The sequence below is a fragment of the Nicotiana tabacum genome, chromosome 5, assembly GCF_000715075.1.
Source record: "Nicotiana tabacum cultivar K326 chromosome 5, ASM71507v2, whole genome shotgun sequence".
Lineage (NCBI taxonomy): Eukaryota > Viridiplantae > Streptophyta > Magnoliopsida > Solanales > Solanaceae > Nicotiana > Nicotiana tabacum.
In genome coordinates, this window is record NC_134084.1 from 96,118,990 (window position 1) to 96,135,082 (window position 16,093).

Consider the following 16,093-nt stretch of genomic DNA (forward strand, 5'->3'; position numbering starts at 1 on the left):
TGATAGAATTATGGACTAGTTCTATGATTAAATATAAATCCACAAACTAAGACTCAAACGTGAACTCCGATGATTGGGTGTTCTAAATTAGTGATGGATTTAGCCTAAATGAGGCAATTAACATGAGATCGATATTATGTAATTATAGATTGATTGGAGGAATTTGTACGAATTGCTCGAGGTGAAACATTTGGTATTTCGGCACGAGTACTATGAGTAGTAATCTTACCGCAATTTGTATTTTCATAACTTGCATGATATACACATGATTTTTAATATGAATATGCTATCAATTATTTTGAGATTCATGTGGGACAAGTCTCTTACTCGATATGATAGCGAAATAGTTATTTGAAATGAATACCGCGGTTTTAAATATTTTCGTTGTCACTAGATCTGTTTTACCGTTACTTGAATTTACTGTTATCGAAAAGACATTGAAGGATATCGTAGCTAACGGCGGGTTCGTTAGACCTGGTGCACCTTGTAATTATAGATTACCGTTATAGCCCTCGCTAGTGGGAAGGTAGAACTAGCATACCGTTACTGATTTCCCTCGAGTAGGGACTACCGTTATATTTGACTTCTTGCGAAGAAGTCTATAGTTGTACCGATTACATGATCCGTTCATTGAAACCTCCTAAAATATGAATATTGATATTATATAGTGGTTACCGAGCTTATTACAGAATTGTCAATCATACTATACTACAAGAAAAACATGATGAGACTGAAAATTATTTATTGTTTCTGAAAGGGGCATTTTTATGATAATTTCTATTTAATATAATAGCATGTTTTCTGACTTGTCCCCAATAAAAACGGTTATGGTTAAGTGTTATTACTCACTGAGCTAGCAACTCATTCCCCGCTAATTTTGTTTACAGAGACAACAGTTGACGCGGGCGAGGATTTCGTCAATTAGAGCGCACAGGTTGATAGTTCTTGGTGAGCCTCGCACTTGTTCGCGTGGGCAGAGATTTTACCAATTGTTATGGTCTTTTCTTTGAACTCTTAGAGTCGCTCCATGGTCATTCTTTTAGTGTCTTGAGTATTTCTTCGTTATTATAGACTTATGTTGAGTATCACTCATTCTTATCAAATTTGGAGATAAAGTAGTATTTATAGTTGTTAGTGGGTGAACTATTAAAGGTAGATATTTATTTTGGTTAATTGATAAAGTCACTGTCAATTGAATTGCTATTAGGATGTTTGGTTGCTAATTTGAGACAGGAAAATATTTTGGGATAGTCCAAAAATAGGGGAAACTCTGTCCGATTTTTTGTAAAATACCGATAAGGCTTACTTGGGAGCATTTGCTCCTAAGATTCGGTCACGATCCTAAATTGGGTCGTGACACAGGTGCACTGAATCCAAGATCGATATTGGTCTGCCCAGCATCTACTACTTTTGTAGGAGCAGAATGTACCCTATCTCTTGATCCACATTGCATAGGAAGCCAAATTAGCACCCCCAAACTACTAATATCTAAATAAAAATTCAAATCCTCAATGATCTTACCCTTTCAATCACTGTTCTTGTATCACTAAATAATATATCAAATCCAGTAGTTCTTGGTTTTCCTCGAAGTCCACTAGCTCTTGGCCTTCCTCTAACACTAGATATAATATCCTCAGAAGTCCTTGTTCTCATACTTCCAGTATCCTGATGTAAGATAAATACTATCTAATAATTTAAAAATCATGGTCCTAATGCAGATTAACTAAAGTAAAAAAAGAATACTTACAGATGCACTTGCAACAGCTGATGGTTGAGTATTTCTGGTCCTGGCAGTTCCAGAATCACTTGCAGGACCTGATTGTTGAGTTGTTGTTTGAGCAGCCTGTGATGGTTGAGCAGCACCAACATTTCTGGTTCCTGCTGTTCCAGATCCTTGTCCTTTCTGAAATTTCCAAAATATAAAATGAGTTATAGAAACAACCAAAGTACAAATCACAATTAGAAACAAATTGAATGCATTACTAGGATAGGACACCCCTTCTTGTTATAGCCTACTACCTTACAATTAGAGCATGTCATTGGTGTCCCTTTCCTTGATCTCTTACCAAACTTCTTTTTAGGTTTATCTTGAGATCTTTTCTATATTGTTTAGGTCTACCAGGCATCTTGGTAAATACAGGAGGCTCAACAGTTGGATTCTTTGTTGATGGCCAATCGGTTGGTTTTGGAGTGATTATGATTAATTTTGGAAGGGGATGACTAATTTTCAGGCCATTACTTAACCTAGGTTTAAGAGGGGAGGGTTGGTTAGAGACTGGAAAAGAGACGAAACGTGGGGGAGGGTTGGTCGGTCTATTGATTTAAGGACGGGGGACCCCAATCGGTTGGGGTTTATTTTCGCGTCCTTGACGTGTAACAGTCTCATTGGTCATTTGCTAACTAGATGGACACGTTAGCGAATGCGTAATATACGCGCGTAGGTTCAAGGGTAAAATATGTTTATTAGTTATGGGTTTCACGAGTTTAAGTGTTTAAATGGGAAAGTCCAAAGTTTATGTATCGGCTTTCAAAAGGCCTACAAGTTAAAGTGGCCAGGAAATCATTACGCTTTTTTTTTTGAGCTAGAAGACAATGTCCAAGTTCGGTATAGGAAATTGCATTTTTATTTTTCCCTTTTTTTGCTTTACTTCTCAAATTATTTAGGTTCCTTGTTCAGTTATTTCATGTTTATCAAAAGGGATTTTTTCGTATATATATGAAATTGTTTTCGTATTTATAGAAAGTAATTAATTTTGTCATAATATATATAAATTCTATCAAAGCTATAATTTATATATAACATGAATATAATTTTTATTATACAGAATTTGATCAAAAACTACAATTTACATACAATTTATATTCAACTTGCATATAATTTTTTTTGTGCAGAATCCAATTAAAAAGCTATAATTTACATACAATTATATTAGTTGTATATATTTTGCATATAGATTGTACATCCGACATACAAAATATATATTCAATTTATTTATGTCTTCTTACAATCTGAAATTTCAACTAAAACCAACTCGAATCTTCACCAAATTCTTTCAAAATTGAGATATAAACTCCAAAAAATATTCTTAATCATTTGCAATAATACACAATCCAAACAAATAATAATTTTGTAAAATTTAATTTTTAAATTTAAAGGTTTTTAATGACTGTCAATAGAGATTTTTAATAGCTGTCATTTTTCAAATAATCCATACTCAGATGTGTGCGTTGGTTTGAAAATGATCGCACATTATCTTTTATACCTCATAATGAATCATTTGATCTGATGACGTATAGACTCGGTATACAGATTCAAATAATGTTCATTGTTACTTTATTTTCATTAGTGATTATTCTTCCTTGTTAGTTGAAGCGGACTAAAAAGTGCATAACTTTAATAATAATGCATTCAGGTGAAGCCACTGATTTAGGAAGAAAATTAATGAATGGATGCTGACTGAAATTGGCTGGTGCAGAGTTGATAGTGGAGTTTGGAGAATTGTTGGATCATCAATGAATTTGAAGAGGTTTGAATTTAGGGAAAAAAGAAGAGGAAAGAACATGAGTAAGATTGGAATCTAATATATTATTTTATATATAAATAATAAATCGTATATGCTTATCTAATTAAGAGATAACCTCTCGAGGAAGGGTGAATAAGTTTATAATGTAATAAATAGGTACATGTTCCTTTTCAAAACAAGTTGCAAACTAAATTCTTGAGCTTTCTTTTTCGAGAGAAGCTCACAGACACCCATTCTAAGGGTTGCTACTTGCTATTTTGGAAATAACATTACTAATTTTGTCCTGAAATTTTGAGCTAATAATCTTAATTTTAGGACAACTTAGGATATTTGTGTCCTAAATAATTACACTAAAAAACTAAAATTCAGAATGCATTAACTAAATCATAAATAGCAGTCCTTTAGGGTGCTAGCTGGTGTCATTTTTACTTCTTTTTCTCACTTGCTTTAAGGCCCAACTAGATGTGTGTATATATATATTAAAGGAATAAAGTTACCATATATAATTGGCATTGTGGTTAAGCCAATTGGTAAACAAATAAATATCAATATTATATGGTAACTTTATTCTATATTTTACTAGGTTAGTCAAATAGAAATACATACATACATACATATACATACATATATATATATATATATATATATATATATATATATATATATATATATATATATATATATATATATATATATAATTAAATTTGAATTATCTTTTAATTCTAAATTTATAGATAAAGTTTTAAAATTTTGAATTAAAATAAAAAAGAAATTTATCTTTTGTTATTATGTTATCATGCTTAATTCAATTAATGATCATATGCAATTATGTTAGGAACTTTTGTTATCTTTTCTAATTATTTAAATGCTACTTCGTGTCTGGCAAAAAAAAAACTGAATATAACTATAAAATCCTTTCACATTTAAAACTCTATAATTATAGTTCAAAATTATACTTGGCAATTTAAAGACAAGTATATGCAATGTTATATAATAACAATCAACTAATTTAATATGTAATGATTCAAAGAACAAAAAATATGTATATATAGGGTATTCAAAATATGTGGCTAGAGATATCGATAAACTCAAAATGGAGTCATACTAAGGTGAAGCTTCACCGGCTAAAGAATCATTTAAATTTTTAGATAGCCGAATAAAGTGAATTTTAAATTAAGGATAATATCTTCACTTGCCATGATAAAGATAATCATTATTAAAATATATATAAAACTTTAGAAATTGAAATTTCAAAATAAAAATCTATATCTATATATATTACATATATTAAAGGAATGAATATATATGTATATTAAAGGAATAAAGTTACCATATATAATTGGTATTGTGGTTAAGCCAAGTGGCAAGCTAGTAAATGCCAATAGTAAATGATAACTTTATTTCATATTTTACTAGGTTAGTCAAATAGAAATACAAATATATATATATATATATATATATATATATATATATATATATATATATATATATATATATATATATATATATATATATATATATATATATAAACTGAATTTGAATTATTTTTTAATTCTAAATTTATAGATAAAGTTTTAAAATTTTGAATTAAAATAAAAAAGAAAGAAATTTATCTTTTGTTATCATGCTATCATACTTAATTCAATTAATGACAATATGCAATCATGTTAGGAACTTTTGTTATCTTTTCTAATTATTTTAATGCTACTTCGTTTCTGGAAAAAAAATTGAATATAACTATAAAATCCTTTCATATTTAAAACCCTATAATTATAGTTCAAAATTATACTTGGAAATTTAAAGACAAGTAAATGCAATGTTATATAATAACAATCAACTAATTTAATATTTAATGATTCAAAGAACAAAAAATATGTATATATAGGGTATTCAAAATATGCGGCAAGAAATATCGATAAACTCAAAATGGAGACATACTAAAATGAAGTTTCACCGGCTAAAGAATCATTTAAATTTTTAGATAGCCGAATAAAGTGAATTTTAAATTATAATATCTTCACTTGCCATGATAAAGGTAATCATTATTAAAATACTTATAAAACTTTAGAAATTGAAATTTCAAAAAAAATACTTTTTTAAAAAAAATAATAACATACCAAATAAGAGTTTAAGTTGTAGTAAAAGAGTCGCATCGTAACCAAAGAATCGGTCATATTGTGTCAACCTTTGTGCTTTGCCATAAATAAGAGTTATTATTTCGCTTTGTGACTATTTTTAGGTTCCAATAAAACCAATGAGAATGGTACAAAAATAAAATTATCACTACGAGATTTGAGAAAATGTTAGCTTTGAATTAAAGGATAATTTTGAATTTATAGATAAAGTTTTTAAATTTGAATTAATATAAAAAATTATCTTTTGTTATCATACTTAATTCGGTTAATGATTATGTGCAATCATGTTAGAAATTTTTGTTATCTTTTCTAATTATTTAAAAACTACTTTGCCTCTCATATAACTATAAAATTCTTTAACATTTAAAACCTATAATTGTAGTTCTTTTTTTTAAATAAATAAATAAATGTAATATATAGGGTACACTTCTATGTTTATCAAAATAACAAAAAAGAGTTTAAAAATCGAATAAAAATTTACTTACATATATAATGAAGTGAACCTACATGTTGGAGAAAGAAACATCACAAAAAGCATCCAATATTCAAAATTTTCTTTTTTCTTTTTTCTTTTGAAGAATGCTTGTTTGAAGAGTCAATTTGCATAAATGGACATCAAACAAATAACAAACTTTGGCTATACAATTGCTATCATTAATTTCAATTTAGCACCTTTGAGGAATTAAAAAGGTATAAGCTGAAACCTCTTTAAGCCAACATTGCAAGGGTATAATATATTTTTCGCTGAAGAATATTAGTTTTGAATCATTAAATTATGTGAAAGATTTTTTGCTCAAATTTAATAAGAGGGATATTGGTTTCTAATTAATAGTCTCTGTAGCGATTTTCAAATGTAACAAAAAGTATATTTAAAATCTGTATATATAGGGTATTCAAAATTCAAAATTCAAAATTTGTGGCTAGAGATATCGATAAACTCAAAATGAAATCACACTGAAATAAAGTTTCACTAGCTAAAGGATCATTAAATTTTTTGATAGCTGAATAAAATGAATTCTAAATTAAGGATAATATTTTCACTTGCATAATTATAAAGATAATCATTATTGAAAATATATAAAGTTTTAGAAATTGAAATTTTAAATAGAAATCTTTTTTGTAAAATAATAACCTACCAAATAAGAGTTCAAGTCGTAGTAAAAGAATCGCATCGTAACCAAAAAAAATTTCATATTATTAAACATTTGTGCTTTGCCATAAATATGAGTTATTATTTCGCTTTGTGAAATTTTTAGGTTCCAATGACACCAATTATAGTGCAAAAATAAAATTATAAATACGAGATTTGAAAAAAATGTTAGCCTTTTTTCATGTAATACTTCCTAATTAATATCTAACGATTATCTATAATTATCTAGAAGGTTTAAATTTTAAGGTTATTTACATATAATTCAAATAACTCAGATATTTAACATGGTTAATGTCAAATATCAAAATGGAGTCATACTGGGGAAAAAATGCAGTGGCTATTTTTTTAAACTTTTAGATAGCCGACTAAAATGAACTTTGAATTAAGGATAATATTTTCACTTACATTATTATAAAAATAATTATTATTGACAAATAAAGTTTTATAAACTGAAATTTAAAATAAAAATATTTTTTAAAAGATATTAACACACCAAATAAGAGTTCAAGTAGTAGTAAAAGAGTTAAGTCGTATCCAAAGTGTCCTTCATAGTCTCAACCTTTAATTTTTTTTGCCATAAGTATGAGTTATTATTTTGTTTCCTGATTATTTCTAGGATCCAATGACACATGCAAGAATTATACCCAAAAAGGAAAATAGAGTTATAACTAGGAGATTTGATTTGATAAATGGTTAACTTTTTTCATGTAGTATTTCTTAATTAATATTCAATAATTATCTATATTTATCGAGAATGATTAAATTATAAGATTATTTAAATACAATTCAAATAACTCAAATAATTGACATGATTAATATCCGCGCATTCGCACGGGTGCTAATACTAATTAAAATAATAAAGCAAAACTCTTCTCAAACAAGGTCGAAATTGAAAATAAAACTACGGTTCTTTATTCAAGTTTAACTAATGTACAACCAAACACATAGTTTATATTTTGCTCGTTGTATTCCATCTTTGGTCCAATGAGCCAAACATCTATAAATAAAAGCATATTCACTAAATAATTTTGTTGTTATTTGATCGTATATATAATCTCGACATTATAACAACAGGATAACTTATTCACAAACCTTTATGCATGTGTTACAAGTCAATTTACTAAGTTTTGTCGTTGACCCTAAATTTAAACTTTCTATTTGTCAATTAATACTTTTTCGCATTATCTATGACTGGTGTATAAAGGAAACTCACAAACCACACCAACCCAATAATTCAAGTTAAACCGAAAAAAAAAATCCGACTATGGTTTGATTTGATTTGGTTTGATATTGGAAAAAAAAACCCGACCATAATTGGTTTGGTTTGCTTTAACTAAAGAAAGTCAAACCGAAATCAAACCAACCCGAAATTACATATATAGAAATTTTATATATATTTAATATATAAATATACTTATTGTGATGTAATTTATAAATATTCCTTAAAAAATTTCATAATTTTATCATTTAAGGTATTATTTCAAGGTTGGATTTAGAACTTTTGAATGTTCCAATAAGTTTTATAGCCATTAATATTAGTAAATTAAATAATGTTAACAAAAGCCCAAACCAAAATCAAATCAATATTAATGCTAACAAAAGACATTCAATTCAATATTACGAAAGGGAATGTATTGAGTATCTATTTTTTGTTTTGCAATAATTTAGATAAAAATGCATAACATATTTTTATTTTTCTTTAGCGTTTAGTCATGTAAATAATATTCCCTTATTAGTTATTAATCTACTTATTTTATCATGACTTAGTACTTTTAGATTATGTTTATTTTTATTATGGCTTTTTAATTAGCAATATTTATATTACATAATTTATTGTCTTCATTGTTGAATATTTTAGGATAATGCCATGGACACATCTCATATTTTGTATTATTTTCTAGGAAAATACTTTATATAGTTGTATCTTACTAGGATTAAAAAAATATTTTGAGCACAAGTTATATGTTTTGTTCTACGAAGATTTTACCGGAAAAAAAGTCTGAGAAAAACCGAAAAACCCGAAAATCCGAGAAAACCCGAGATTGAAAAATCCGAGTTTTATTGGTTTGGTTTGGTCTTTAGATTTAATAACCCGACACAATTGGTTTGGTTTGGTAATGGTAAAACTCGAACCAACCCGATCTATGTATACCCCTATCTATGACTGTGTTTGATAGTAAATTTTGGAATTTTTATATCTTAGAGTTGTCACCTCAGTTGAGGAATAGCCAAATTTTCAATTATAGTTATGTCAACAATGACAACGATGGCTATTTTACGTATTACCCTGATGCTCCTTCAATCACACCAAGATTCGTATTGAATACATCGGGACAATTTAATATGGTCATTTGGTCACATAGTTCAAAAAAGTAGATCTTGATTTGGTCTCAACCCAAAGTACAATGTGATGCTTATGCTTGTTGTGATGTATTTGGCATCTACAATTACACTTGTCAAGTTTTTTCTGCTTGTTTGACTGGTTTTGAGCTTAAATCAAATATACTGTGGGATTTGAAGGATTTTTTTGGTGGTTGTGAGGAAAACAGACTTACAACATCATAATGCTAATAGGAAAAAAAAAATATGTACAAAAATAAGAGGTGCCTCAAGATACTGAATCTTCGATGACAAGTGCTAGAGAATGCGAATCAATTCGCTTGAGTAATTACTTCTGCCTTGCTTATGGTTATAGTAGTGGTATGTGTTCAATTTGGACTAGCTAGGGATATTTTGTGGGGGAAATTTCACATAAGAACAACTAGGCTCCCTATTTTTCAACTTTATAGCTCATATTTCAATTTATAACTAACTAGCCCAAAAATAATAGGCTAATATCCAATATTCAACTCCAGCGGATTCTCAAAATTACTATTTAATTTTAAAAAAAGATTGCTCAAGCTTTTAAGTTAATTTTTGAATCAGTAACTGTGACTCAAATATTAGTTCAACAAACCAAATCTATTTGGGTGGTGAAAATTAAATTTTTAACAAGCTAAAATATGTGGGTTTAAATTTCGAATTTGATTTTGTAAGAAATTTAGAGTGGGTATTAGTTAGACTTGTTAGAAATAATATAAGGAGGTTTGTATAAAATTTGAAGTCATTTAATGGAGATTTGGTCAAGAATTGTAACTGAAAATCGAGGAAGAAGTTCGTCTACAGACGCTTGTATAAATGTGTAAAAAAATGTATAATAGTGTATAAGATGTGTTTGTACACTCATATACACTATTATACAAGATTATACAAAATTATACAAAAAACTGACTTCGTCTTTTACCTTGTGTTTTCTCTGAAATTTAACTCAAATCTTGCTCAAATCTACTCCAAATCACTTCAAATTTAAAATTTGAATTCCTTTTGATATTTTCAATCAATTGGAATAACACCCAATCCAAACAACTAACAAACTCAAAAAATCTTATTTTCGAAAGCAAAGCTTTGAATGGACTTCAATGGTAGACTTCTACTCTTCAATTTTCTGACATTGCAAACAGGGGGAGAAGCTGAAAATACACGGCCCCTTCTTCGATGTAACGACCCAACCGGTCGTTTTGAGCTCTAGCACGTCGTTCAGCAGTCTGAGGCCATGAGCAGCTTCATTTCAGGTATTATGACTTGTACTCGTGGTCAGAATTAAATTTCGGGAAGTTCAGAGTTGATTTGGAGAGAGAATTCTCATTTCGGAAGCCTTGAGTTGAAAGAATTGACCAAGATTGGATTTTTGAGTAAACGACCTCAAAATCGGGATCTGAAGGTTCCAGTAGGATCATATGATAATTTCGGACTTGGGTGTATGCCCGGATCAGGTTTTGGATGACCCGGGAGTGTTCAGGCGCCTGTTGTAGAAGCTAGCACTTTGGAAGAAATTTCATAAGTTTGGGTTGAAATGCATTTCAGTGTTATCGATGTCCTTTTGGGATTCTGAGTCTGGGAATAGCTCCGTATGGTGATTCTGGAGTTGGGAGCGCGATCGAAAGTGAATTCGGAGGTCCGCAGGTCATTGTGAAGTTATTTGGCTAAAGATAGAATTTGAAGGTTTTTGAGAAGTTTGACCGGAAGTGGACTTTTTGATATCGATGTCGGAATCCGATTTTGAAAGTTGGAGTAAGTCCGTAACGTCAAATATGACTTGTGTGCAAAATTTGAAGTCAATCGGACGTGATTTGCTAGGTTTAAACATCGAAAGTAGAAGTTGGAAGTTCTAAAATTCATAAAGCTTGGATTGGAGGTCGATTCGAGATTTTAGCGTTGTTTGATATGATTTGAGGCCTCGAGCAAGTCCGTAATGTGTTTTGGGACTGGTTGGTATGATTGGTTGGGTCCTGGGGGCCTCGGGTGGATTCCGGGTGGTTAACATATCGAAATGGGATTTTTGAGAAGGGCTGAAGGTTGCTGCTTCTGTCATAACCGCACCTGCGGTTGGTGGACCGCAGGTGCGAGACCGCAGAAGCGGTTCTTGCATCGCAGAAGCGGCCCAAGCAAGCCAGGCCAGGAACCGCAGAAGCGGCTCCCAAGCTGCAGATGCGGCCCCCAGACTGCAGAAGCGGTCCCAGCCTTCTCTCCCCATTTCGCAGATGCGGTCATCTTCTCGCAGATGCGATCCCCTGACCGCAGATGCGGAAGTGCTGGAGGCAGTGAGTTCTTTTAAAAATCGGGAGATGGTCATTTTTCTCCCATTTTTCATTTGGTATGGACGATTTTGGAGAGCTTCAAGAGGGGATTTTCATCATCAACAATAAGGTAAGCTAACCCCACCTATATTGAGTTAAATATATCGATTTTGTATGGATTTTAGCATGTAAAGGGGTAGAAATTTGGGGAGTTTGAGGAAGACCTAGAAAATTTATATTCTTGGAATTTGACCACGATTTTGGGTATGGAATTAAGAGAAAATCATATATTTGAGTTCGTGAGTTCATGGGTAAAGTTTATCTTCGAAAAATTTTGGAATCCGGGCACGTGGGCCCGAGGATAATTTTGTCAACTTTTCGATTGAGGTTAGGAATTGCTATAAATTGGATTATTATGAGTACTTGAACATATATTAATGGATTTTGCATAATTATTGGCTAGTTTTGGAGCGTTGTGCAGCAATTTAAGTCTTTGGAAGGGCGTGGAATGCCGGTTCTGGATCTTCGGAGCGAGATGAGTCTCCTTTCTAACCTTGTAAGAGGGAATTGTCCCTATAAGTGAGTTAATTGGTTATGTGCTTCTATCTGTGGGGGCTAAGTACGCACGAGGTGACGAGAGTTCGTGCGTAGCTACTATTATGCTATTGTCTCGGTAGTCTAGGACACAAAAACATGCTGTACTTGGATTATTTGTAACTTATTAATATCTTGAATTGCTTAAATCTCATCGAATTGGTAAATGAATTTCTAAAAGGATTAAACTTCATTTTCTTAAATCATTAAAAGAGAATTGGCTTTTATTGGAATAAACTCTTGATTGGCTGTTTGACTGTGTGTATGTATGTGTGCCCGCGTTGCATGTATGATTCGCGAGCGGGGTATTTATTTATTTATGTTGACCGCATCGCATGTATGATACGCGAGCGAGGTAATAGATGCATCTATGGTTCGTGCCGTTCAACCCTCGGCAGTGCACATTTTACATTTCTATTGGATCGGGCCGTACGACCTCGGCATGATATGCGCATGCTTGTATTGCTTACTTGAGAATGTTATGCAATAATATTTGCCTTCCCTGGCCAGATATAGTTAATAAGCATAATGAAAAGTAACTTTTGGAAATCCGCACTTATTTGAGATGTTGTTTACCTGCTATTTGGTTTTACGAGTTTATAATTGTTTTATAAAAATCCATGATTTCCTCACATTTTCACTATATTGTTATTGGACTACTAGTAAGTGTCAAAGTCGACCTCTCGTCTCTACTTCTTCGAGATTAGACGAGATACTCATTGAGTACACGTTGTTTTCATACTCATAATATACTTCTGTACATTTTTGTTGCACAGGCATATGTATCTCTAGTGGCCTACTGGGCGTAGCAGCATGGTTGATATGAAGACTTAGGTGAGCTGCACTTCTCGAGGCGACCCGCAGCCAGCAGAGTCTCTTTCAGTTATCTGTTTTTATTTTCTGTCCAATATTGTATTCCGGACGGTTGTTGCATTTTATTCCTTCTTAGTAGATGCTCATGCACTTGTGACACCGGGTTCTGAGATAATTATTGGGTATCTTGTATTTACTTCCAAACATTCTTTTATTTACATTATAAAAATTGTCTTTTACTAGTAAAATTGAAGGAAAAATCTTAGTTTTCAAAATTGTTAAAATGAGAACTTAATTAAGTAATTTGGTTGGCTTGCCTGACAGCAGTGTCCGACGCCATCACGACCCTTAGTGGATTTTGGGTCGTGACATTTGAGATTAGACGGGATACTCATTGGGTACACGTTGTTTTCGTACTCATACTACACTTGCTGTGCATTTTTGTTGCACATGTTTATGTGTGGCTAGTGACATGGTTGATACGGAGACTCAGGTGAGTTGCATTTATCGAGACGACCGTAGCCAGCAGAGTCTCCTTCAGAGTATTGTACTGTATTTTCATTTCTGTCCACTTGTATTTCGGACAGTTACTGTATTTTATTTCATTCCTAGTAAATGCTCATGCACTTGTGACACCGGGTTCTGGGATGATTATGGGGTATCTTGCATTAACTTCTTAACATTTATATTTGATTTGAAACGATTATCTTTTACTGGTAAAATTGAAGGAAAATCATATTTTTCAAAATTATTAAAACGAGAATTTAATTAAGTATCTTGGTTGGCTTGCCTGACAGCGGTGTCCGGCGCCATCACGACCCTTAGTGGATTTTGGGTCGTGACAACATGGTATCAGAGCACTAGGTTCCCTTAGGTCTCACGAGTCATGAACAAGTCTATATTAATTTGAAAGTTCACATATAACCCTAAATAAGTTCTTTTAAAATTCAATTGTAAGAAGTAATTTGAAAGTTCACATATATACATAAATATCACACGCTAAAAAATTATAATAAGATTCTAAAGACCTCTAATATGAACAATCCCTAATTTATATCAACTCACAATTATACAACTAAATTTAGTTAAACATTAACTAACCCTAATTTATATAATTAAAATAATTAAAATTACTTAAATTCAAAAATATAGATAACTAATCTTGAAATGCTATTAGCACCTAAGACATGCATCTAGGTCTTCCAAAATTACACAAAATACCAATTCACAAAGAGGGGCTAGAGTACAAATATGAACTCTTCTAATATGAACAATCCTAAATAATAACACATGAAATATTTCAAAGGTTTAACAAGGTAACTCACAATTATACAACTAAATTTAATTAAACATTAACTAAATCTTAATTTATAATTAAAATAATTAAAATGACTTAAATTGAAAAATGTATATAACTAACCTTGAAATGCTAGGATAGGGGGTTTGATTTTGGGTAGCAGAACACAGTGGGGCCGGCGGAACAGTGGCAGAGGAGGGGAGGGGAGGGAGACTTCTAGGTGCTTTGTTTTTAGGTGAGGAGGGAGATAGGAGTTGATTTTTGGTAAATTGCACGGGGCACCCTATTTGGTCGCCCCCATTTAATCTATATCCATTTTTTTTAATTTTTTTTTAATTTGTATACATTTTTTAAACAACTTTAGCCCCATTTCTCCTCCTCCTCCTCCTTCTTCTTCTTCTTCTTCTTCTTCTTCTTCTTCTTCTTCTTCTTCTTCTTCTTCTCCTCCTCCTCCTTCTTCTGCTTCTTCTCCTTCTTCTTCTTCTGAAACTTCAGTTGATGAGATGATTGCTATAAGTATGTTTATCAGATTATTTAAAAATAAATTATAAATAATTACGTAAGTTTGTAGTCTTGTACCTATTTGGTCCCTCCATTTAACCTATACCTATTTTTTTAATATTTTTTTTACTTTGTACCCACTTTTTAAACAACTTTAGCCTCATTTCTACTTCTTCTCCTTCTTCTCCTTCTTCTCCTTCTCCTTCTTCTCCTTCTCCTTCTCTTTCTCTTTCTCCTTCTCCTTCTTCTCCTTCTTCTCCTCCTTCTTCTTCTCACTCTTCTCCTTCTTCTTCTGAAACTTCAGTTGATGGGATGATTTCCATAAGTATGTTTATCATATTATTTAAAAATAAATTATAAATAATTACGTAAGTTTGTAGACAATAATTTGTAGTTTAAGGTCACACTTAGTAATTCTTTTCATGATAATTCTATTCTTTTCATGTTTATTGTTTTCAAAATTTATGATTTAGATACTGTTGGCAATCTGATTATTTTATAGTAGTAATACACTATGAAAGAATAATGTGATTATTTATCTAGTATGTTAGAAAGCTTTTCAAAATCTTCAGCTTATATAGTGCTGAAGTTTTTACAAATGAACTAAATAACTTCAGCATCTTCTGCTGAAGTTTTTGAAAAAGCTTTATAACAAAACTAATGAATCCAGGACAAAAAAACTTCAGCTTATTTAGTGCTGAAGTTTTTATAAATGAACTAAATAACTTCAGCATCATCTGCTGAAATTTTTGAAAAAGCTTAATGACAAAACTAATGAATCCAGGACAAAAAACATTAGCTTATTTAGTGCTTAAATTTTTACAAAAACTTCAGCAAATAGAGAACAAAACTTCAGCTACCATGCTTAAGTTCAGCAATTACAAACAAAAACTTCAGCAAATAGAGAACAAAACTTCAGCTACTATGCTTAAGTTCAGCAATTACAAACAAAAATTTCAGCACACTTGGTTCAGCACACTTGCTACTTCAAGCCCGTCTACTAGAATGCTGAAGTTTGGCGTGATTGTCTTTGCTACTTCAGCCCCGTATGCTGAGGTTACGTAAAAAAGTGGGTACGCTTGCAATTTTTTTTGCAAAGAGGGCACAAGTTGAAACATGACCAAAAAACGAGTATAGATGCAAATGCCCCGGGGATTTAGGGGAATCGCGATAGTGGAGAGGAGAAGAAAAGAGATGGAGGAGAGATAGAGAAAAGAGGGAAATAAAGAAAAACCCATTTGGGCTAGATCTAAATTAAACATTTCTGACCGACTTCAGTCAGAAATTTCGATCAATAAGTTTAAGTGGCCTTTGACCTGTTTGACCACGATCATTCCAACCGAAGTCGGTCAGTAATTTAATGTTAAATTAAAAAAATTATTTAATTTAAATACCGATCGAAGTCAGTCTGTAATTTAAGTGTAAAATTTAAAAAGAAATTATTTAATTATAGATACTATATA